This window comes from Rattus norvegicus, chromosome 7 (genome assembly GCF_021556685.1).
Source record: "Rattus norvegicus strain SHRSP/BbbUtx chromosome 7, alternate assembly SHRSP_T2T, whole genome shotgun sequence".
Classification (NCBI taxonomy): Eukaryota; Metazoa; Chordata; class Mammalia; order Rodentia; family Muridae; genus Rattus; species Rattus norvegicus.
In genome coordinates, this window is record NC_141540.1 from 59,921,958 (window position 1) to 59,947,315 (window position 25,358).

Below are 25,358 nucleotides of genomic sequence, written 5' to 3' on the forward strand. Positions count from 1 at the left end.
AGCACTGAGAAAATAGGGATAACTCAAGAGAAAAGAACACTCAGTAGAAGAGGAAGAAACTTGTGCTACCATTCAGAAAAAAAATCAGATGATAAAAGCATGCAGTGAGAAGTAATCAAATGGTGGAGTACACTAAGGTTCTTAGCCTTCCCAATGCTGCAACCCTTAAATACCATTCCTCATGTTGTGGTGACCCCAAACTGTAAGATTATTATCATTGCTTTTTCATCACTCTAGTTTTCCTAGTTATGAATCATAATGTAACGTCTGATATGCAGGATATCTAATATGTGATCCCTGTGACAGAGTCATTCAACCCCCAAAGGGATCATGACCCACAGTTTGAGAACCAGTGCTCTAAAGAAATTCTCAATGAACCAAAAGGGAGGAATCTGAATTACTACAGTGTCTATGAAAATTATGAAGTATTTGTTTGTGATAAGGCATTGCAAAGCTTCTGTGTTTAAGATATCTAACTTATAGGCTGGAAACACTGATTATTTATGATGTAAGATGACTTCTAAGCAAAGTCATAAAAGCAAGCCAGAGGGATGAGCTAAAAATCCATTCTGAAAAAGCTGGGCCCATGAAGCAGTGCAGAAGCTTCATGCAATGTATTAATGTGGGACCTGGGGGACATGAGAACAAATGCAAGTGAAAGAGAAGAACATCAGGATTGTTAATTTAAAAATGCAACAATGATACACTAAAAGATGCTAAAGAGAAATCAGATGTTTTAGAGATTAAAGAAGAACAAATGTATGAAATTACTGTCTTGGAGAATAGAGGGGAAAATAAAGATTATAGACATGTAGAATGATTGCTTATTAAGGACCTAGGAAACTCTATGCTTATGTATTTAAAACAAGTGCCATTACAAAGTCACTGCAGGTATAGAATAGACATGAAGTGAGACTTAGCGAGAATGGAGAGTTTGCCAGTGAGATACAAAGACCAGGGGAAAGAATTTGAGACAGAGCAAAGGAAGCATACACTGCATATGCAAAGGAAGCACATCGTAAAACATTGCCTAGATGATTTTATCAAGGATTTGATGGTCATGACTGTGAGCATGTGACAGATTAATAGATTTGGATCCAGAGAGGAGGAGAGGGGAATGAGTTATTGCTGAAGAAGGAAGAGGGAGAGAAGAATAGTAGGAATAGGAGAAGAAAGGGCAGTAGCAAAAAGAAGAGGGAGAGGAGGAGGAAGAGAAGGAGAAGAAGGAAGAGGAAGAACAAGAACAATAGGAGGAGGAGGGGGCAGGAGAAGAGGAAGAAGAGTAGAAGGAGGAGCAGGAGGAAGAGGAAGAAGAAAAGGAAGAGGAAGAAGGAGAAGGAAGAAGAAAAACAACAGCATTAGCTATGAAGATGGAAGGCTAAATCAGGAAGTGGGATGGTTGAAAAAAAATGTTTAAAAGTGGTATGCATAGTGGTCCAGGGTATGACCATAGCCTAGATGGAATAATGAAAAAGATCAATAGAAATAAGATTATTAAGGTCTCCCAAGCTTGGGGGGAGGGGACAACACTGTCAACATTGACACCAGCTAACATGATGGTAGAAGAGAAATAGAAAGTTAGTGCCTCATGAATATGAGTAAAAGACGGTGGCCAAAGGATATACAATTTCTCTTAGGGCCAATGACTTCCAGAGATATACCATATAGCATGGTGCTATACCATAGCTTTAGAAATTACTGAGATTAGATTTTGTATATATTAATAGGCTCCATACATATTTCAACGTAGTGTTAGATGCATGATTAATGTGGTTTTTTTTAGCTAAATTTTATTTAAGGATTAAGGAGATGCTCCCATAGATAAAGTGCTTCCCATGTAAATGTAAAGACCAGAGTCCAAATCCTTTGTATTTATGTAAACTGAGATGGCTCTGATAGGCCACCTCTAACCCCAGACCTCAGGAGGGAGAGACAGGGATCCCTGGAGTTACTGGATAGCTAGAATAGCTGAATCAGCAAGCTCTGGGTTCAGAAAGAGACACTGCCTCAGTAAAAACATAGAAAGCAATAAAGAAAGACACCTAATATCAATCTCTGACCTCCAAATATATAAATACTATCTCTCTCTTGCATGCGCACACACACACACACAAACAGAGAGAGAGACAGAGAGACAGAGAGACAGAGAGAGAGAGAAGAGAGGAAGAGGTATTTGAACAAGAATAACATCTCATTCACGTTTAGGCTTGTAGGTAGTGAGATATGGAAAAAACTGACCACATTGAGATAGCTATGAAGAAATAATTATTTTCCAGAAACATCCAGGTTTTTGTAGAGTTAAATGGTAAGCATAACTATTTATTACATACTATTTATTACTGATATTACAGTTATTGGGATATTTGCTATTGATACAAATAAAACCATGAAAGGTAGAATCTACAAGTGGTTTTAAGTCAAACTGTAGAATATGTGTGTACATGTATCATTATATAACTATGTACATTGCAGATGTACATAATGTGTTTTTATGCAGTGCATGTGCGAGTGAGTGCACATGTATGTGTACATCTACAATGCATCTGTGGTAAGTGCACATCAGAGTATCAACGTGATCAGAGATGCCTTGGGATGCTTGGGTTTGTAATTCTGAGCTGAGAGAGTTGGACAGAGTTTACCATCTCATGAGACAAGGCTAATAAGCATAATTATGGCTCTCATCTCTGTACTAATCTCTTAGGCAATTTGTTCCTGTGTGGGGAGGTGAGCATAGTACAAATGATGCCAAGAATACTTGCTGCTTCCTGTAGTTCCCTTAAATCCCAGTGAAGCTGGAATCTTCAGAATCAGTTGTTTAGACTACTAATCAAGTTTCCCTGCATTGATAGCTTGGGAGCCCAACAAAATTCACCTTGTCCCATTTATGAGACCGTGGTAACTATTACCAGATGTCAATTAAGCATATTAAAGTAATGCTGATAATAACTTATTTTAAGGTCTACAAATAAATGCAATTCATTGTCTAAACTGCATCTCCTAAGCTATTGCTGACCCGAGTGCAGAAATACCTGAGCTAGACTTGCACACTTGCAATAGTTAATCATAATTTAATTTTTTCTCTCTCTCAACGTTTTATTAAGCAGTTGCAAGCAATGAAGACAGACAGCCAGGTTTCCAGTAAAAAAAATAAAAGTAACAGTAAGCTTTAGCATCTCCATGAAATAACAGTAACGGCTGTGTGATATTTGTGACACTCGTCAACATCTGAACTCAGCATTCTCAAATTCCCTTTCTTGGCTCAGTACAAAACAACTGTGTCAACTCTAGCACAGCTCTGGATCGATCAAAGTACATCAACCTCCATCCAAGAATGAGCATCAGCGGATTTTCTCTCTTGTGATCATTTATTTGTGCCTTTTTTTCGTCTTGTACCTTCAGTGTCTGGTATGTTTGACAACAGACACACAAAATCTGACACACTGGGGAAAGATCTTCAATTTTGCCATTTGTGAGATTTAAGACTGTGACAGAGTCTGAAACACTCTGTGTGTTCTCTAAAGCCGCTCACATTCCTGCCTCCTTCCCTCAAGCCACTTCCCTCACAAACACACATACGATTTCTCATCAGAGGACTATCAATTGCGTAGGTCGCTGTCCCAGAGCCCATGCTCTGAAATGGGCTGCCATGACCTATTCACGGGCCTTGAGAACTCAGCACTGGGAGAAAGAAAACATTGAATAAATAAAATTAATATCTGCTATTACTAGATATTGAGATGAGTGAGTCCGGTTGCTTGATTAAATGTCTTTATGAAGAGCCATTTTTCTTTATCCCCTTGCTTCTTAGCTTTATTCGTCATTAGAGGCTGTAGATAAAATGGATTTGTTTGTTCTGACAGGAAAAAATTAAGGTTTCAGACATTATTCAAGTAAGGTGAAAATATGGAATAAATTATATGCAAGAATCAAAATATCAGTCTACCTGTGGCTGTGGAATATAAGTGAATATATAACATAAAAAGAATGAATATGTACCATCATATATAAATGAGTTTGTGTAAAAGTATAATACATCATTATAACACATAGGTATTAATAACTTGACACATACATAGTACATAAAATATAATATTATATCAAACATTAATTACATTATTGTGTAAACTCTGTATTTACCATGTGTGAATGAATGACTTCAACAAAATTAGACTACATTAGTTATGTGCAACACCCATTTAAGTTTAATTCTGAAGTATACACAAAATTATAGGAAAATGAGTCAATAAGGAGAGCCTCTGAGGGATTTGCAATTTTTGTATTGAACTGAACTTATAGAGTAATTCGAGGTTCAGTGAACTACAGCCCATGGTCCAGATCCAGCCAGCTGTCTGCTTTTATAAATAAAATTTTATTGGAACACAGCCACATTGGTTCATTTATGTGTTATCCAAGGCAGTTTCCTTGTTACACAGTTCAGTAGCTGTAACTGAGTTAGTACAGTTCCCAAAGCTGAAAACATTTCCAGTCTGACCCTCTACAAAGAAAGTCTGATGAATGCTACAGTATTAACTATGGGGTATTCGTTAGATGATTAAAATTCTTTCTAGTCACATTTCCTTAATGACTCCTGAAGGAGGGTGATAAACAGTAACAGATATTTAAGAAGGTACGCTTATAATTTTTTTAAAGTGATCAAAGTAATTGGGGTAAAATATAATTATGACCCAAAGGCCTGAATAATTCAAGTGGCTGCCACAGTCCTTTGGCCTTAATCTTATTAGAACTCTCAGCATAAATTCAAACAAAGAGTACTGAAAAGTGGCCCAAGCTCAAATATGTGTACAGAGCTTGAGCCACTAGAGGGAAATACCGAAGACTGGATCAGATAAACAGACTGCATTGTCTCACGGATCTGGAAGCTACAAGTCCCAACTGGAGACATCTTTTTTGGTTTATAAATGGTTTCAGGTGCCAGAAAGAGAAATATGTCTCAGTACAATTTCCATCACTGTTATTCCCAATCTACTAATCCTATCGGGTTAGGAAGCAACTAAAATTACCTTATTCAACCCTAATTACTTCCCAGTTTCCTTTTAATAACTGTGTATGCTGAACACAATAGCAGTGGGAGTTAGAGCTTCAACACGCTAACTTTAGAGGAACACAGGTCAGTCCATAAGGAATCATGCTGAACTGTCTGAGCGTGATTTGAACACTCCATATATATATGGAGTGTTGGTTTTGCCCACTAGGTGAATTTGCCTCTTTAAGTTTCATGCCATTTACCAGGTAACTTTATTAATATTAATAAAAATTGACAGGGTGTATCTCAAGCCGAATGATCCTAAACATTACCCAACTACCAATCACTTTACACCTCAGTGAATATTTTTCAGTCTGTAAAATAAAAAGAATTACTAAACAATTTAAAATCTAAAGAGTATTCTGGACTGTTGAGGGCACACACCGAGTCACTCGTGAATAGTTTTCTGTGTAAAGACTGAGCCTATGAGGGAGAAAATAAATCCAATAAAGAATGAATCTAAGTAATAAACCATTAAAGTTCTCCAACTGAAAAAAAATGCATTTGGGACTCACCCTCCCACTCAAAATTACCCTTTAAAATGCATCTGGAATATCCGGAAGGCCTTCTTTATAGCTATCATGTTGGACTGGTTGGGCCTGTGTGTGCAGCTTCTTCAGCAAGTTAAGGTTTGTCTTATTTGTAGGTATATTTTACATCTAAATGTGGCACATGAAAATTCTCAAAGAGAGCAATAGAAGACGTTAATGCTAGAATGGATCAGGACATTTCCACCTGAATTTCTCAGAAACTTTTTCGTAGAACTCCTGGATCTTCTAGTATTGCGATGGAAAAAGTTGTAAGTTTAAAACTTTGGAAAACAGTAGATTTTATGAAAAAAAATCACCCTCAAGATGATCACAGTACAGTAATATCAGGGGTTTTTTCCCCTAAAGATATGGGTTTTTTTTCTTTGCTGGCACGCATAGGAAAACTCCCATCCAAGCTGAGTATGCGTGATATGATGAGGACCCACTTCCTTCAGTTAACAAACTGATAAAATGACAACCCTCGTTCGAGATCTCAAAGCACCTAACCTATATGATTATAAGCACGACTCATACCGTATAAGCCAGGTACAGTAGCGTACATCAGTGGTCTGGTCCCTCAAGTGGCTAAAATAGAAGGATTGTAGGCACCAGGATAGGACAGATTAAGCTACATAATGAGATCCTGCCCCGAAAATAAAGAAGAGAATGAGCTTTTTGCACAGTGGTTGGTAAAGCACTCGTCTAACATAGAAAATGTCCTCGTTCTGATCCCTCACATCACAAGGTAAACAAACACACACAGTAATTAATTTTCCATCAGCCTTTAATAAGACCGTAATACGCGAAGGCAAAACGGTTGGTGGCTTGATCATGATAACCACCCTAGCTCCTAAACCTGGGAAATGCCGAATCCCTGTGTATCCTCAGGATGGAAACAATGGAAAGGTCCTGCCACAAGAACAGTGAGCAAAAGAAAAAGGAAAGGAATGCGTTTTGAATGTGTCTCTGGAATAGAGCATTTTGCTTCAATCAACTTCTAGATGCTTAACCCTCATTTACATAACAACCTCTCAGACTCGGTTCCTTGAAATGAAACTAATTTGAAAAGCCTTCTGATCTTAATACAAGCTATTTTTGCTCTAAAGTTTATGGGAATGGTCACCTCTTGCTGAGAATCGCCTGATTGGCAACTACCGTCAGCAATAATCCCCCTCTAGACTTTAATGAAATGTTCTTCCCTTTCTCCAGGAGCTTTGGATTCCAGTTTGCCTCTAATTAACTCCAGATTGACCAATGGGCAGTGAAGGAAACCATTCACTTCAAGAAAAGGATTATCACAGCCATTATTTTGTTCTAAGTACAGCTGCTCTGTTTTAAAAATACAGAAAATAGGAGCTGAAGAGATGGCTCAGCAGTTAAGCTCTTACAGAGGATGTCCAACGATTCCTAGCATCTTAGTGTGGTCCACAATCACCTGGAAGTCCAGTTCTCCATGGTCTGACACCTCTGCCTTCATGCACACCACAGTCCCATACACACATCACATAATTTTAGAAATAAAATAAGCCTTTCTTTTAAAAAATTAAAAGAAAATGCAGGAAATATGAATTATTTATCTTTCCATGCTCATTTCAAGAACCAAGAAAGAGAACATGAAGCATAAAAGGTCTATTCCCTCAATGTAGCATTACAAGAGAGAGAGTCCAAGTAGCTTGTCAAAGTCCTTGAAACTATAGTTTGGCAGGAACCAATGTTAAGATTTCATTTGAAGTCCCATTGTAATACAGAAACTTTTACTGGTTCTCCTTTCAAAATACATCTGGAATCTGCTTGCCTCTTATCATTTTCATGGCTGTCAGTTTGATTCAACACGGGGTTATTTCTTGGTTTGACGGATCACATTCACTCTGCTCTGGCCTTCTCTCCTCTCAACAGTCTTTTCTGCATGAGACAGCCAATGCAATTGCCTAGCAATGTTACCCTAGATCACAGCTGACACACTGCCCCATCTTGGTTGTGTGTACACTCACCCCTGTGTTGAATGCCTAAGCCTACGTGATGGTAACAACAGGAAATGGGCCAGCCTGGGGAGAGCCTAGCTCTTGGATGAGGTCTTGATAGTAGGACCCACATGATGAGAACCAGACATCAGAATACTTGCCTTCTCTTGGCCGTGCGAAAACATCAAGAAGGAGGCCATCTGTAAGTCAGCAAAGAAGGCCCAAGTAGGGCTGAGCCATCCATCCTTGCAATCCATTTTTAAATTTTTATTTTTTAAAAGTAAATTTCTATTAATTGAGCAATCCAATCTATGGCATTTTATTATGTCCTCCCAGATACAATACCTTTGCTCAATATGAAAGCGTGTGTCTTTCAATTGCCATTCAACCAGATCCTTCACCATCTTCTGGTTACCTCAAGGATGCCATGCTATGCAAGTTATAGCCATTGTACTGTATTCACACTGGCCTCCTTGCCTCTTCTCCAGAAGGCCAGACACACCCTTTCCTAAGCTGTGTCTCTCACATATTGGCACAAGTAATGTCCTATCAGCAAGGTATATTGTTACCTTCCCACACAGAGAAAATTCCTCTCCTATCAACACATCAGACCCTTTGTTCTCTGTTCCTCTTCCTCTATCACAGTTACCAGTTGAGAGCCATAACTATAAATGTGCATATGTACATGTCTTCTTTTATCCCAATTAATTTGTAAATTGGGACAAAATTGAAGACTGTTATATCCTGTGTTAACTAGTGATAGCAAGTTTCCTATGCCAAGTAGAATGGTGTCGATTACCTAACAGACACTCAACAAATCCATGAGTAAGCACTGCTTCCATTTTAAGAATGATAAAAGTTGATGGACAGATAGATGGTTACTCTGTTTTAGATTATGAAACAAAATTCAGCTTTTAAGGGTCCCACCATTAGAATATCATCATAAAACCAATTGGTCATTACTTCTAGCACAAACACACCTATTTTGAATTAACAATTTATTTGGATCTTTAATGAAAACATGGCAAAACAACTGTATCCAAGCATCTTTTCTACTTTTGTTTTTCAAAAGAAGATATCTAATAGGGTTCATTACTTTTATTTCTTTGTTTAGTAAGCTCAAAAATCATATCACATTTACTTTATGAGACAAAGAGTTCCCTTGTCTTTCAAAGGAAAAAGTGGGCATCTATGTATTCATTTATAAGCATTAATTTGGTGTCTACTTTGGGCAATTCACCATTCTAGGCAAATGGATTATATCAATGAATACACTTAAAAAAATATCCTGCTCTCTTAAGGACTTTATTCCAGAAAAGAAGAAAGGGAGAGATCCGATAGCCCTAGAAAAAAAATAAATTACACACAAGTAACATACATGATAGGTAAAGATAGGGGGTGCTAGTGAAGAGGGGAGAAGGGTGGAGGGAGATGGGGAGTGATCGCCCTGCAATCACATATTATATTGAAGTAGAAGATCACATATCACACAGAGGCACTTTAGATGTGTACACATCTACAGGGAAAATCTTCAAACTGGAAGAAGAATGAAGGTAAATTTCTTGGGTTGGAGAGTGTTTGGCATATTGGGGGGAGGCATAAGAATAGAGTAACAAACACAGAAACCATTGGCTGCAAAGAAGTAGAAGATGAGGAATGAGTGTCAGAAGGGGGCAGGGGATAAAGGTTCTTCCAGACCAAAGGAGCAGTAGGTTGAGCTCTTTGAGCAACATGAGTCATTAGGACGTTGATCAGCCAAGTGGCATTGCCAGATAATTCTAATATTCTTTGTGGTAAGTCTGTACACATGCTTTATGGTTTAGGATGTGGTTGTAACCCAGACAGCCTGTCCTAAATGAAAAGTGCATTTAATACAATGAACCTACAGAACATAGGAGTAGCAACTGTCTACCCCCGTGATTACATGCATGACTGGAACTGTGTCTCAGAATGACTCTCCACAGTCTCCAGAATATCAAACTATATATTGTTACCCCAGGAAAAAATAAACATTCCAAGTTTTGTTTTGGCTGGACCCATAGACGTTTAATGCCATCCTAAAGCTGAAAATGGTTAAGGTGGGAAACTGTATGTCAAGCACTATCTATAAGTTCACACTATTTCACACTATTTAACAATAACTTATTTGTATTGAACAGTGTTTCTTCTTGTTGCTTTGTTTGAGATCGGGTCTCACTAAGCAGACCAGGCCGGCCCAATTTCACAATCCCCCTGCCTCAGCCTCTCAGGGGCTGAACTCATTACCTAAGCTGGAGTGTGTTCTTGTGTGTTCCCATAGTTACATAGTCGTAATTCCCTTCCCAGGGCAGGCATAGCAACTAGAAGTTCTCTTTCCCAAGGCAAGCCATAGAAAATATTGTCCCACATTTCAGTGTTGGGAGAAAACATTAAAACTTTCTATCTTGCCCTTTCTTGTCTGCATACAGATAAAATGACTCCATTTAGAAGGGGTGTAATACCATAATGTAGAAGAAGGAATGTCATACACAGAAGGCCCCCTTCAAAAAATTTAATCAGATAGGCCCTGTTGAGTTTCTCTGGCCAGTTTATTGGCACTACAATAGACCCTCTCTTCTGCCCAATGATATTTCTACATGACTGTTAGGAGTCAAACACGTTCATGCAATTAATTCTATATAGAAACATAAGAACTTCAGGACAGTCAAACACTGACCATTGGAGGGTATTGAGACCTGAGGAGGCTACTGCTACAGAATTGATTGCTCAGGTACTGGTGAGAAAAAAAGACCCATAAAACAGATTGGGCAGCAGGGAGAACAGAAGTAATTTCTATCAATTATGTGTGCAAGCATAGAAAAAAACAGCATTTTATCATGACTCTGCTCTTGTCCTATGCCATCCAGTACATCTAGCTGCAAGGTAGAAAGTAAAATGTGACACTTTAGACGAAAAAGTCCGAGATGTAAATCTAGATGTCATATGCATAACCAGATTGTCTTTGGTGTTTGTTTAGACTAAATAGTGCCAGAAAATGAGACTCCACTAAAGTGAGTAACAAAGAAAAGAGATAGCAAAGTTGACTCCTGGAACACACAACTATTAAACAACTAGAAAGATTCCAAAGGGCAAAGAAGTAGAGTGAGAAAAGAATAAAAAATGCATGGTCCTAAAAGACAGACGAACATGACAAAGTGAAGTTGCATCTTCGGGAGTTAGGAAGAGCACTTGTGTCATGCTGCTGATGAAGACAGAAGTTGATGTTGGGGAATTTGCAGTGTGGGAGCATTACTGAACTTGGGAAGTTTCTGTGCAGGATTGAGGGCAAAAGGCTGGTGCAAAGTACGTTTGTGAAAGACAAGTAAAAGAGAAATCAGAAGCCATGCACGTAGAAAATCCTTTCAAATCAGTTTAGCTGTAAACTGAAATGGATCTGCAGCCAGAGTGAGTGGGTTTGGAGTTAGCAGAGCTGAGAAAATGGCACCATATTTTTAATGCTGATAGATAAAGACCCAAAAAAGAGGGAAAGCTAAACCTTGGGGAGAACTGAAGAACTGCTAAAATGATGTCTTTGAGCAGGTGAGAAAAGAGAATGGCGAGAGAGATCTCTTCCAGACCAGGCCATCGTGGTGGGTGAGTAGAGTATAAGGCAGAAGGTTTATGCAATAGTCGAATCTGTAACCACTGGAAAGTTATTTCCTAACCTAACAGCCAAATGTCTCTGCTCAGATAGGTGAAACAATGTGTTAGAGGCCTTGTCAAAATATGTTTAGGAGAAATTCCAAGGTTGTGAATGTCTGAAACTCTTAAAACTCAGGAAGAAGTTGGAAGGGAAGGGATATCAAGCAAATAGAATATGTAATAACACTGTCAAGTCAGTGAAATAATTTTTGAAAAGTTCTTTTTAATTGGATGTGAAGTTTTTAGTTCAAGATGCCCCTACTTGTTACCATGGTGGAGTACAATGTATAAGTAACTGCTCAATGAATGCCTGCTGAATTAATTAGTTAATTCAGCCTTATGGTTAGTTTGTGTTACATTAAACCCTCTACCTTGTATTATGGCTTGCTTGTTTATAGTGTAATAATCTCGTGTATCATTCCCACTGAAATGCACTGTTTTCATTGATTTCTTTCATCTTTAGTATTGTTTATTTATGTTTTATTAGTGGTTAAATATCATAAATAGTGAGTATCATATAGAAGTTCTGTTTATTGGTGCAGTAGTGGAAGTATACAGCACGTAATAGCTACAAAATAGCTTAACAAGAGCAGTTAAATGGCCATATTATGGAATAATTAATGAAGGAATAAAATGCCCTGTTAAATTGTGCTAAAATAACTGTTAAATGTTGGAATAACGGTGTCTATTTTAATAGGATTTGGTGTTGCTTTCACACAAATGGTTGTCAAAATGGGGCTTAGGAACATATAAAACACTTCCTACTGAAAGAAATTATAACTATCCTTTTGGTTTACAAGAAAAAAAACACCTGATCAAGGGCTTTTTCAAAATAAATTAGCATCATAAAATATAGACTATGCTTCTTACTTTTCAAAAGAGGGATGGGAAGATGGCATGGTTGCTCTCCTGGACTATCTTGAAGACAGTGTGACTCTAGTCATGATTTTCTTTAAGGATGGCTTAGAGATGGAAAAATGTTAACAAATTGGATCTATCACCCATCACCGTAACTGGCTGCTGCTTACCATCCATACAACACCAGGACTTAGGACAAATGGGACTCATATCATCTGGAGCTTTTATTTTGACTGTGACTTATTTGGAGTGGGAGCATTGTTTTTTTAAAGAAAAAAAAGCACGTCATGTGGGTTGTCTAAAAATAAAGTGCATTTAGATTCGAAAGAAAGAAAGAAAGAAAGAAAGAAGGAAGGAAGGAAGGAAGGAAGGAAGGAAGAAAGAAAGAAAGAAAGAAAGAAAGAAAGAAAGCTGTTTGAAGCTTCAGTTGCCAGTGATACTTAAGAGAGCAAAAGCAAGGCTCTGTTGTAGCCAGCTCCCTCAGAAGGTACTAATCTCCAAAGCCCACCAAGCACCAAAATAGATCCTGCCCAGACCCACAAAGCTGAGCAGTTGCAATATGCTATCTATTCCACTTTAGAAAAATGTTAACTCTGTTAATTTGATTCACAGAGTCCAATGCATACATGGGGTTCCCCTCCTACCCAATTCTCAAAATAATCCCCCTTTCATTCCCACCTTTAATTAAACTCCAGCCTCTTTTGACAGAACTCGTAGGGGAATTTTGACTGAAAGATGCGTTCTGAGAGTAAATTCATGTTCCACACAATGCAGCCTAAGATTTTATCTTACGAAGCAATATTACATAAGGACTTTAACCAAGTATACACATTATTCTAATTATTTACCTTTTAAAAGGGTAAAGAAAGAAAAGTCATACTTATAAAAGTATCAAAATAACCCTCAATTAAACTGAGTTTTACAATTAATATGAAATATATTTTATAGCTATAATACCAAATTAAACACAACTATATTTACCGTTTAAAACAAGTGTCGCAAGAGGTAAAATGTTTAGTAATCTATACAAATGAAGAAAATTAATAACCTATACTGTTAATATATTTCAAAATACATATGTGTGTATGTGTTCCAACTACACCATGAAATATTTCATGAGGTCTTATCCCTTGCAAGTAGCAGATCATCATTGTTTCCTTCATCCATATTGTAATCAAAATATATATATCATGTCTGGAAAGATGGCTCAGTAGGCAAGAAGACTACATTCAAATATGAAGATCTGACCTAGAGCCCCAGACTCATGTGGGAAAGAAGCCAACTGTGGTGATGTGAGCGCCTGCACTCAGATTGCTGGGGATATGGAGACAAACAGATCCCTGAGGCTCACCAGGCCATCTAGCTGAACTGGTAAGCATCAAGCTCCTGATTAAACAGAGCACCAGAAATGAAATAAGCTAATGAAAACAGTGTTTTACTAGGAGATAACCATTTGGCAAGTTCTCTGTCTCCCAATCAGGGTATAGAGTTACTGAGAAACCATGGCTGAAGTTGATCCCTGACCTCCACATACATTACCCTTGTACACACACACACACACACACACACACACACACACACACACACACACTCATACATACTAAAACAGAAAAATCAGGTATTTTTATTATTATGTAAACAAAAACCTGTCATTCAAACCAGATTTCTTGTTCCCAAACTCTAATAAGAAAATTTATCCTAGTTGTTATCTATACCATTCCAGAAAATGTGTTCTCATTAGTGTGGTTTAGAGTCCCAGTTATATATGTCACCTGCCTTACAGAATCCTCAAAATGACTTTTCTCCTTTTTTACCCACCACTCTTCTCTGGATTCTCATGAAGAAGAGGCTTCTCTCTAAGAACCTTTCATGGCTATAACACAGAACTCACACTCTTCATTTAAAATGGTATTAAATATTATCTTTTTAGACTAAAGAATTGGATTATAGTTTATACTTTGTGGGTTTCAAATTTACCTTCATCCCTGTAAATACTGTAGTCTCTCGACATACCCACAATCTCCTTAAGGATAGAAAATCTTGTGTCAAAACACCTGTTTTCCCTCTACAATCTCATTCTGATGCCAGGCAGGTAATGAATTCCCCATAAAGGCAAATGCTCTGTACCTTGAAGAGAAGTAATCAAGCAAACTCCTTTACAAAACATCGATTTACAAATTACAGAGCAGCAGCAAAGGGAAACAGAAGACTTTGCACCATAATTAATTGAAACCTAAATAGGGTGAGTAACAAAATATTGTGCCTGTCATTTTATCTGCCAACCAATTAACTTATAAGCATCTATGATGAAAACGTATTTCCAAGAGTTTGGTACATCTTCATGGTACTTGTTTCTTCAGTTTTTCTTTCCATCTTTCCTGCAATGGCTAGTGTTATTACTTTTACCAGGAAGAAATTAGCAAAACTAGCTAATATATTATCCCACTAACAGATAATTTGCTTTATTAAAGTGATATATACTTTAATCCATGAGTTCTGAAATTTCTTAAAAAACTGTTTTTAACAGAATTCCAGTGTCAGAGTGTCACATAGCCTGAATTTGAATTCCTAATTCGTTCATTGTTATTTAAATGATCTATCTGCATTATTTGGTTACCGAATCCCTAAATTTCTTTCTCTGGAAAAATTGAAAAAATAATAAATACTATTTCTAAAGGTCATGATAATAACTAAATGGGTAAAAAATGTACAAAGGTCTTAAAAATAATTGACATTTCATAAATGTAAGCACAGTTGTCATTTTGTTGCTATGTAATATGAAAGACAATTTAATTACATAATATTTAATTATATATAATATAGGTCTACAATGTTCTTTATAAAGAGTACTTCAAGTGCTTACCGAAATAGGATGCACAGATATCAAAAGTGTTGTTGTATCATAACCAAGCATACTGTAATCTGTTGCATAATTTAATAACAAGAAGTAAAAACTCTACATCCCTCATACAAGTGGTTTTAATTACTCAGTTTCGAGATCTTAAAACAAATCATATTGTATACCCCATTGGCTTATGTTGGCTTTAAAATGATAAATAAATACTTTGCTTATCAAGGAGAATAAACTGGCATCCTAACCTAACAGGAAGCAGTAGAATTCCTCTCAAGGAACTCTCCCCTAAACTACTTGGCGTGAAAACTCAAATTCTTAGATATATAAGCTCACATGAGCTGTACCACAGTCAACAAAGTAAAACTGTTCAGCATTAGAAATGAATCAGAACATAAGCGAGAAGTTCAAAAATAATATGTTGAAAAGGGAAACAGAGCAAACTGGTATCGAAAAATAAAAAATAAAGATCCAAGCCTGGTATAGCGGCCTATGCCTGCAACCTTAGGACTTGGGCTGTTGCGGAAGAGGCTCACAGTGAGAATGAACATTGCCTGGACTATATGGTGTGCTCCACGGCTACTTGGACTCTCAAAGAGCTGGGGGAGGGGAAGCTTAACACATCCTCCTGGATCTGCATTATCTTCTACCCCATTGCGCCTAGAGCAGAATTCCAGCCCTTTACTTACTCTCTTACATGAACGCTTGTCTCTTTGCCATTTCAAAGACACCATAAAACTCTAAAGTCAAACTCTAGGCATGTTTTTCTCTCTAACCATAACTAATGTCACATGATTTTCACAGAGCTCATTTTTACATTCTCTTAAACTGATACCTAAACACATTCAGATAAATACTTCCATGTGAAAAGATAATTAATTAATTAATACTTAATATTAATTAATTAATACTTCCATGTGAAAGATGTAATTAATTAATTTTTAAAAGCCTCGGTCTCACGCATGCCATATTTAGCCTTCATATACTTCCTAAACTTCTTTCTGGTTATTTACTAATATTGATTGATTGACTTGTTGATTAATTTAAACTAGGTATCATAACGTAGCCAAGGTGGCTTCCAACTTGTCATCCTCTTGCTTCAGCCTCTTTAGTGCTAGAGTTACTGGAGGGTGCCAGTGTACGTAGCATGTTAGCTAATTAAATGATTGTCTCCAATTGATAAGTTGTATCTATTACTATTTGGCTTTCTGTCCATCTTCACCTGGTAGAATGAAATCTCTAGGAGAGAAAGGAGTTTTGCCTATTTAGTCGCCATGGAATTTTCAGGCCATTGATCCATCTCAAAGTTTTTAACCCAGAAATGTTCCTGTCCAAAGGAAGAACAGGGACAAAAAAATGGAATAGAGACTGAAGGAAGGGCCCACTTGGGGACTGCCCCACCTGGGAATCCATCATGTCTGCAGACAGCAAAACAAACACTGTTGCTGTGATCAAGAGTTGCTTGCTGACAGAAATCAAGTGTAGTAGCTACTGAGGAAGTCAGCAACAGACCAATGCAGATGTGAATGCTTGGAGCCAACCATCAGATTGAGCTCAGGGAACCTGGTAGGGGTGCTGGGGGAAGGACTGGAGAAAGGGGGTTGGAATTGCAACCCCATTGAAAAACAGCATAGGTTGGCCTGACCACCCAGTTCTACCAGAGTACAACCAAAGAGTATACCTGGAGGGATGCATGGCTCCAGATACATATGTAGCACAGGATGGCCTTGCCTGACAGCAATGGGAGGGAGGCCTTTGGTCAGAGGGAGGTTTGATGCCCAAGAGTAGGGCTATGCTAGAGTGGTGGGGCAGGAGAGGTTGGGTGAGTGAGGGAGCACTCTCATACAGGCAAAGGGGAGGGGCCATGGCAATGGCAGATGTGGGATGGGGATTGGTGGAGAGGTAACTGGGAAGTGGGATATCATGGGATGGGGGATTGGTGGAGGAGGCAGCCAGCAGGGAAGTGGGATATCATTTGAGATGTAAAAGAATGGGATGATCAAGAAAAAATAAAAATTAAGCCTTCTGCTTCTGCCAGCACGTGGAGCTGACCGGGTCCCACAGCTCTCTGTACCAAAATTCCATGGGGGAGAGAGCTGGACTCTCAGAAGTGCGGACAATACTGAGAGCTCAGGGGAAACCACCACTTCTGCCCACATTCCTGGCCCAAGAGGAACCAACCTAAAACACTCTGGACATAGGAACCTAGGAGCAGTCAGAGACAGGAACCTTCTGGTTCCTGAGCCCAAAGCTAAAAGCCAGTTGCTAGAAGTGCTGACACATCTAAAAGCAGAGGTAAGACTACCACTTCTGCTCAGAGGGATGCACATGGAACCCTTAGGACACAGGAACCCAGGAATAGACTGGGACATGACACTTCAGGTTTCTGCCTGCACCCGGAGTTTACCCAGTCCCACAGTTCTCTGTACCCAGACCTCACAGGGAAAATGTCAGACTCCAGGATTGCTGACACACAGGCTTACAGGAGGGTAAAGCCACTGTCAGAGACAGGAAGACCAACTAACACCAGAGACAACCAGATGGCAAAAGGCAAGCACAGAAACCTAAGCAACAGAAACCAAGACAACTTGGCATCATCAGAGCACAGTTCTTCCACAAAAGAAAATACTAGATCTCGCAACTTACAGGAAAAGTAAGATTTAGATTTAAAATCGCATCTCATGTAGGACATAAATAACTCCCTTAAAGAAATACAGAACAACACAAGTCAACAAGTAGAAGCCCTTAAAGAATTACAGGAAAATACAACCAAACAGGTGAAGGAATTGAACAAAACCATCCAGGATTTCAAAATGGAAATAGAAACAAGAAAGAAATCACAAATAGAGATAACCCTGGAGATAGAAAACCTAGGAAAGAGATCAGGGGTCATAGATGCAAGCATCACCAACAGAATGCAAGAGATAAAAGAGTTTCGGGGGTAGAAGATACCATAGAAAACATTGACACAACCACCAAAGAAAATGTAAAATGCAGAAGGCTCCTAACTAACTTAAATATTTTCAACAAAATTATAGAAGAAAACTTCCCTAACCTAAAGAAAGAAATGCCCATAAATATACAAGAAGACTACAGAATTCAAAATAGATTGGATGAGAAAAATAATTGCCCCTACAACATGATAGTCAAAACACCAAATGCACAAAACAAAGAAAAAATATTAAAAGCAGTAAGGGTAAAAGGTCAAGTAACATATAAAGGCAGACCTATCAAAATTATACCAGACTTCTCAACAGAGACTATGAAAGCCAGACGATCTTAAGCAGAGGTCATACAGACACAAACAGAAGACAAATGCTAGCCCAGGCTATTATATCCAGCAAAACTCTCAATTAACATAGATGGAGAAACCAAATTTCCATGACATATTCCATGACAAAAAACAAATTTACTCAGTATCTTTCTACAAATCCAGCCCTACCAAAAATAATAGATGGAAAACTCCAACACAAGGAAGGAAACTACAACCTAAAAAAGCAAGAAAGTGATCTAATTTCAACTAACCCAAAAGAAGATAGCTAGACTAACATAATTCTACCACTAACAACAAAAATAACAGGAAACAATTACAATTCAATTACAATTATTGAATTCCCCAATTAAAAAAATAGACTAACAGACTGGATACGTAAACAGGACCCATAAGTTTGCTGCAAACAGGAAACGCACCTCAGTGACAAAGACAGACACTACCTCGGAGTGAAAGACTGGAAAAAAATTTTCCAAGCAAATGGTCCCAAGAAACAAACTGGAGTATCCATTCTAATATCAAATAAATCTACTTTCAACCAAAAGTTATCAAAAAAGATAAGGAAGGACACTTTATATTCATCAAAGGAAAATCTACTAAGATGAACTCTGAATTCTGAACATCTTTGCTCAAAGCATACATTATACCATACACAATAATAGTAGAAGATTTCAACATACCCCACTATAGTCAATGGACAGACCATGAAAACAGAAACTAAATGGAGACACAGTGAAACTAACAAAAATTATAAACCAAATGGATTTAACAGATATCTATAGAACACTTCATCCTAAAACAAAAGAATATACCTTCTTCTCATCACCTCATCGTACCTTCTCAAAAACTGACTGATCATATAATTGATCACAAAACAGACCTCAATAGATACAAGGAGATTGAAATAATCCCAAGCATTCTATCAAATCACCATGGACTAAGGCTGTTATTCAATAACAACAAAAGCAACTGAAACGACACACACACACACACACATGGAAGCTGAACAACACTCTACTCGGTGACAACTTGGTCAAGAAAAAGTAAAGAAAGAAATGAAAGACTTTTTAGAATTTAATGTAAATGAAGGCACAACATACCCAAACTTATGGGACTCAATGAAAACACTACTAAGAGGAAAACTCATAGCTCTGAGTGTCACCAAAAATAAACTGGAGAGAGCATACACTAGCAACTTGACAGCATACCTCAAAGTTCTAGAACAAAAAGAAGCAAATATACCCAAGAGGAGTAGAAGGCAGGAAATAATAAACTCAGGGCTGAATTCAACCAAATAGAAACAAAAGCAACTATGCAAAGAATCAACAAAATCAGGAGCTGGTTCTTTGAGAAAATCAACAAGATAGATAAACCTTTAGCCAGACTAACTAGAGGGCACAGAATCAGAAATGAAAAGAGAGAGATAACAACAGAATCTGAAGAAATTAAAAAATCATCAGATCCTACTACAAAAGCCTATATTCAACAAAACTGGAAAATCTGTATAAAATGGACACTTTTCTCAACACATAACAAGTACCAAAGTTAAATCAGGATCATATAAACCACCTAAACAGTCCCATAACACCTAAAGAAATAGAAGCAGTCATTAACAGTCCCCCAACAGAAGAAAGCCCAGGATTAGAAGGGTTTAGTGCAGAATTATATCAGACCTTCAAAGAAGACCTAATACCAGTACTCCTCAAACTATTCCACAAAATAGAAACAGAAGAAACAATATACCGTTCGTTCTTTGAAGCCACAATTATGCTTATACACAAACCACATAAAGACCCTACAAAGAAAGAAAACTTCAGACCAATTTCCCTCATGAATATCAATGCAAAAATACACAATAAAATTCTAACAAACTGAATCCAGGAACACATCAAAATGATCATCCATCATGAGCAAGTAGGCTTCATCCTGGGGGTGCAGGGATTGTTCAACATAGAGAAATCCATCAAAGTAATTCACTATATATACAAACTCAAAAGAAAATACATATAATCATCTCATTAGAGGCTGAGAAAGCATTTGACAAAATTCAACACCCTTCATGTTAACGGTCTTGGAAAGATCAGGAATTCAAGGCCAATACCTAAACGCAGTAAAAGCAATATACAGAAAACCAGTAGCCAACATCAAACTAAATGGAGAGAAGCTTGAAACAAACCCACTAAAATCAGGGAATAGACAAGGCTGCCCACTCTCTGCCTACCTATTCAATATAGTACTTGAAGTCCTTGCCAGAGCAATTAGACAACAAGAGGAGGTCAAAGGGATACAAATTGGAAAGGAAGAAGTCAAAATATCACTATTTGCAGATGCTATGATAGTATACTTAAGTGACCCTAAATATTCTACCAGAGAACATCTACAGCTGACAAACAACTTCAGCAAAATGGCTAGAAATAAAATTAACTCAAACAAATCAGTATACTTCCTCTACTCAAAAGATAAACAGGCTGAGAAAGAAATTAGGGAAATGACACCCTCACAATAGTAACAAATAACATAAAATAATCAGTGTGACTCTAACTAAGCAACTGAAAGATCTGTATGACAAGAACTTCAAGTCATTGAAGAAAGATACTGAGGAAGATCACAGGAGATGGAAAGGTCTCCCATGCTCGTGGATTGGCAGGATTAATATTGTAAAAATGGCCATCTTGTCCAAAGCAATCTACAGATTCAATGCAATCCCCATCAAAATTCCAACTCAATTCTTCATAGAATTTGAAAGAGCAATCTGCAAATTTATTTGGAGTAACAAAAAACCCAGAATAGTGAAAACTATACTGAACAATAAAAGAACTTCTGGGGGAATCCCAATCCCTGACCTGAAGCTGTATTACAGAGACATAGTGATAAAAACTGCCTGGTATTGGTACAGAGACAGGCAGGTAGATCAATGGAATAGAATTGAAGACCCCAAAATGAACCACAGAACTCTGGTTACTTGATCTTTGACAAAGGAGATAAAACTATCCCATGGAAAAAAGACAGCATTTTCAACAAATGGTGCTGGTTGAACTGGAGGTCAGCGAGTAGAAGATTGCAAATTATCCCATTCTTATCTCCTTGTACAAAGTTCAAGTCCACATGGATCAAAGACTTCCACTAAAACCAGATACACTGAAACTAATAGAAGAGAAAGTGGAAGAGAGCCTTGAACACATAGACACAGGGGGAAATTTCTTGAACAGAACATCAATGGCTTATGCTCTAAGTTCAAGAATTGACAAATGGGACCTCATCTAATTGCAGAGCAGCAAAGGACACTATCAATAGGACAAAACTGGCAACCAACAGATTGGGAAAAGATCTTTATTAATCCTACATTTGATAGAGGGCTAATATCCAATACATATAAAGAACTCAAGAAGTTAGACTCCACTGGATGAAATAGCTCTATTAAAAATGGAGGTACTTGATAAGTGGATATTAGCCCAAATGCTTGAATTAGCCTAGATGCACAGAACACATGAAACTCAAGAAGGATGACGAAAATGCAGATGCTTCACTCCTTCTTTGAAAGGGGAACAAGAATACCCTTAGGAGGGGATAGGGAGGCAAAGTTTAGAACAGACGCTGAAGGAACGCCCATTCAGAGCCTGGCCTACATGTGGCCCATACATATACAGCCACCAAACTAGATAAGATGGGTGAAGCAAAGAAGTGCAGGCTGACAGGAACCGGATGTAGATCTCTCCTGAGAGACACAGCCAGAATATGGCAAATACATAGGCAAATGCCAGCAGCAATCTGAGAACAGGGACCCCTGTTGAAGGAATCAGAGAAAGGACTGGAAGAGCTGAAGGAGCTTGAGACCCCATATGAACAACAATGCCAACCAACCAGAGCTTCCAGAGACTAAGCCACAACCCAAAGACTATATACATGGACTGACCCTGGGCTCCAACCTCATAGGCAGCAATGACTAGCCTAGTAAGGGCACCAGTGGAAGGGGAAGCCCTTGGACCTGACAAGGCTGGACCCCCAGTGAATGGGACTCTTGGGGGGAGGGCGGTAATGAGGGTAGGATTGGGAAGGGAACACCCATATAGAAGGGGAGGGGGAGGGGTTGGGGGATGTTGGCCTGGAAACCGGGTAAGGGAATAACATTTGAAATGTAAATAAGAAATACCCAATTTAACAAAGATGGGGAAAAAAATGGAGGTACAAAGAATTCTCAACTGAGGAATACTGAATGGCTGAGAAGTACCTAAAGAAATGTTCAACATTCTTAGTCATCAGGGAAATGCAAATCAAAACAACCCTGAGATATAACACCTCACATCAGTCAGAATGACTAAGTTCAAAACTTGGGTGACAACAGATGCTGGTGGGGATGTGGAGAAAGAGGAACACTCCTCCATTGTTGGTGGGATTACAAGCTGGTATATCCACTCTGGAAATTAGTCTGGAGGTTCCTCAGAAAATTGGACCCAGCTATACCACTCTTGGGCATACACCCAGAAGATGCTCCAACATACAACAAGGACACATGCTCCACTATGTTCACAGCAGCCTTATTTATAACAGCCAGAAGGTGGAAAGAACCCAGATGCCCTTCAACAGAGGAATGGATACAGAAAATGTGGTACATCTACACAATGATATACTACTCAGCTATTCAAAACAATGACTTCATGAAATTCATATGCAAATGGACAGAACTAGAAAATATCATTCTGGGCATGGTAACCCAGTCACAAAAGAATACACATGGTATGCACTCACTGATAAGTGGATATTAGCCCAAAAGTTTGGAATATCTAAGAAAAAAATTACAAGATCATATGAAGCCCAAGAAGAAGGAAGACCAAAATGTGGATGCTTCATTCCTTCTTAGAAGGGAGAACAAAATACTCACCAGAAGAATTACAGGGACAATGAGTAGAGCAGGGACTGAAGAAAAGCATATCCAGAGACTGCCCACCATAGGATTCATCCCATATGCAGCCACCAAACCGAAGCACTGTTGCTGGTGCCAAGAAGTGCTTGCTGACAGGAACCAGTTATGGATGTCTCCTGAGAGACTCTGCCAGAGTCTTACTAATAGAGATGAGGATGGTTGCAGCTAACCATTGGACTGAACAAGGGAACTCCAATGGAAGAGTTAGAGAAAAGACTGAAGGAGCTGAAGGGGTTTGCAACACCATAGAAAGATCATCAATACCAACCAACCAAACCCCACCAGAGCTCACAGAGACTAAACCACCAACTAATGAGTGCACATGGAGGGACCCATGACTCCAGACACATATGTGACATAGGATGGTATTGTTCAGAATCAATGGGAGGTAAAGTCCTTGGTCCTGTGAAGGCTCCTTTCCCCAGTGTAGGGGAATTCCAGGGCATTGAGTTTGGAGTGGGTGGATGGAAATGGGAGCATCCTCATAGGAGGGGAAGTGGGAAGGGGTGTGAGAAAGGGAGGAAAGGGTATAACATTTGAAACATAAATACATAAAATATACAAGAAAAATAAAATATTTTTTTAAAAATTATAATTCATAATACAGGATGGATGATGGGGATTTCTCAAAAGTGATTCTGTAACTGGGGATTTTAACATAAGGCATATTTAGAGAGTGTACTTACAAATCCATTAGCATACACATCTACAGACATAGGAAAGCAGTAGACCTTTACAAGAAAGCACCCTGAGCTGTGGTAACTCCCCTCAATGTATAAAAAGGAGTGTTCTGGAGCAAGTCAAATCATTCAATTATATACACCATAAGGTAGCTTAACAAGCGGCGGCAATGGTGAATAAAGCTTATTTTTCCCCTCCAGATGAAAGCCTGCATGGTTCAATTGTGAGTGAAATGGGGAAGCAGAAAAGAATCCTGCTGCAAGCTGACAGTGACATGGAACCCCCTGAAGTTATAAATTGACTTCCTCTGCTAATTACTGATCTGAAGGGGACAGAGGAAGATCCACATTTTATTTCTCTTGCTGAACTTGCAACACAAGCGCTTGTGAATTTTACATTAGGGTCAAGCTGGGAAGATCCCAGTTAGCTGGTCTGGATAAGAGCACCACATCCCATGCAAATAAGGTCAGGCAGTCTTCCCTGCCTTGGGTGACTACAACTGAGAGCCCATGGAGAAACAGATTCTAAAAGGAAGTAGATTTTAAAAGGGGGGGTGGTTTATGGATCCTATTTGAAATAAAACTCAGAGTGGAGTAAATGCAGAGTAGTGGATATTTCCAAAAGACCTCACAATTCATTAAAATGGAATGTCACGCCCATAGATGATAAGACAGCTTTTCCATCGACTGTCTGAACTACTCACTGTATGACCAATAGAGCTAATCAGCAGGCAGCTACTTTAATGAAATAGGCCCAGTTCTCCAGGCAGGTAAACCTGTAGCTCGAACTCCCATTTTTGATCAAATAACCATTTTATTCTTCCCAAACCCCAAAAATGTATCTTATGTGGATCCTGACTAAAACGAAGAAACAACACTTGAGAAGAAAATTGGTGACAGGGGTGTGAGCGGGGACCAAAGTGCTGTTATGATGTCATATCCCTTCTGAAAAGGGAAAGTAACTTCGACACGTCTATTGCCTATGTGCACCCTTTATAATGCCCTGGAACATTCTAGCTCATTTCCTGCCAAAAGCACAGCCTCGTTCAAATTAGAATAATACATTAATGTGTTTATTCGCAGGACCAACAATTACTGAACACATTCGCTCTGCAAAAGGGATACGTACTAGAACATTCCATTATTATAACAATTTCCATTATTACCAAGTTTCTCTTCTGTTGCTTTTTTATGAGCTTAACTACGTGCTACAAAATACAATCTTAAAAAATAATCTGAAGGAAAGCTAATTCGTTAAGATCTGACATATACCAATTTGGAAAGAGAGAAGTTATCCATGTCAACTCTGTGTACAGTATTACCTACTTACTAGAGTCAGTCATAAAGACCTGAGTCCCTCAATGCTAGGAAATACCTTCAGTCCCCTTATACAGAGTGTGCTTTAATTACATCTACCCACGTGGTCACTGTAGTCATTAAGCTTGATTTCTGACAAACACCCTTCTATAGGCTGTATATAGCAAATTGTAGCTATTTAGTTTTTTTTTTTTTTAAGAATTCTAACTCACATAGCACCTTCCATAATTCCCATGAGCACTTACTGGCAAGATTCCAGGTCATT

The 25,358-nt window shown here is 38.4% G+C and overlaps 1 protein-coding gene across 1 annotated transcript in view; it reads right to left on the bottom strand.

Annotated features, from left to right (window-relative positions):
- The window catches only part of Trhde (thyrotropin-releasing hormone degrading enzyme), a 404,767-nt gene that overhangs the window by 267,552 nt on the left and 111,857 nt on the right, over window positions 1-25,358 (bottom strand).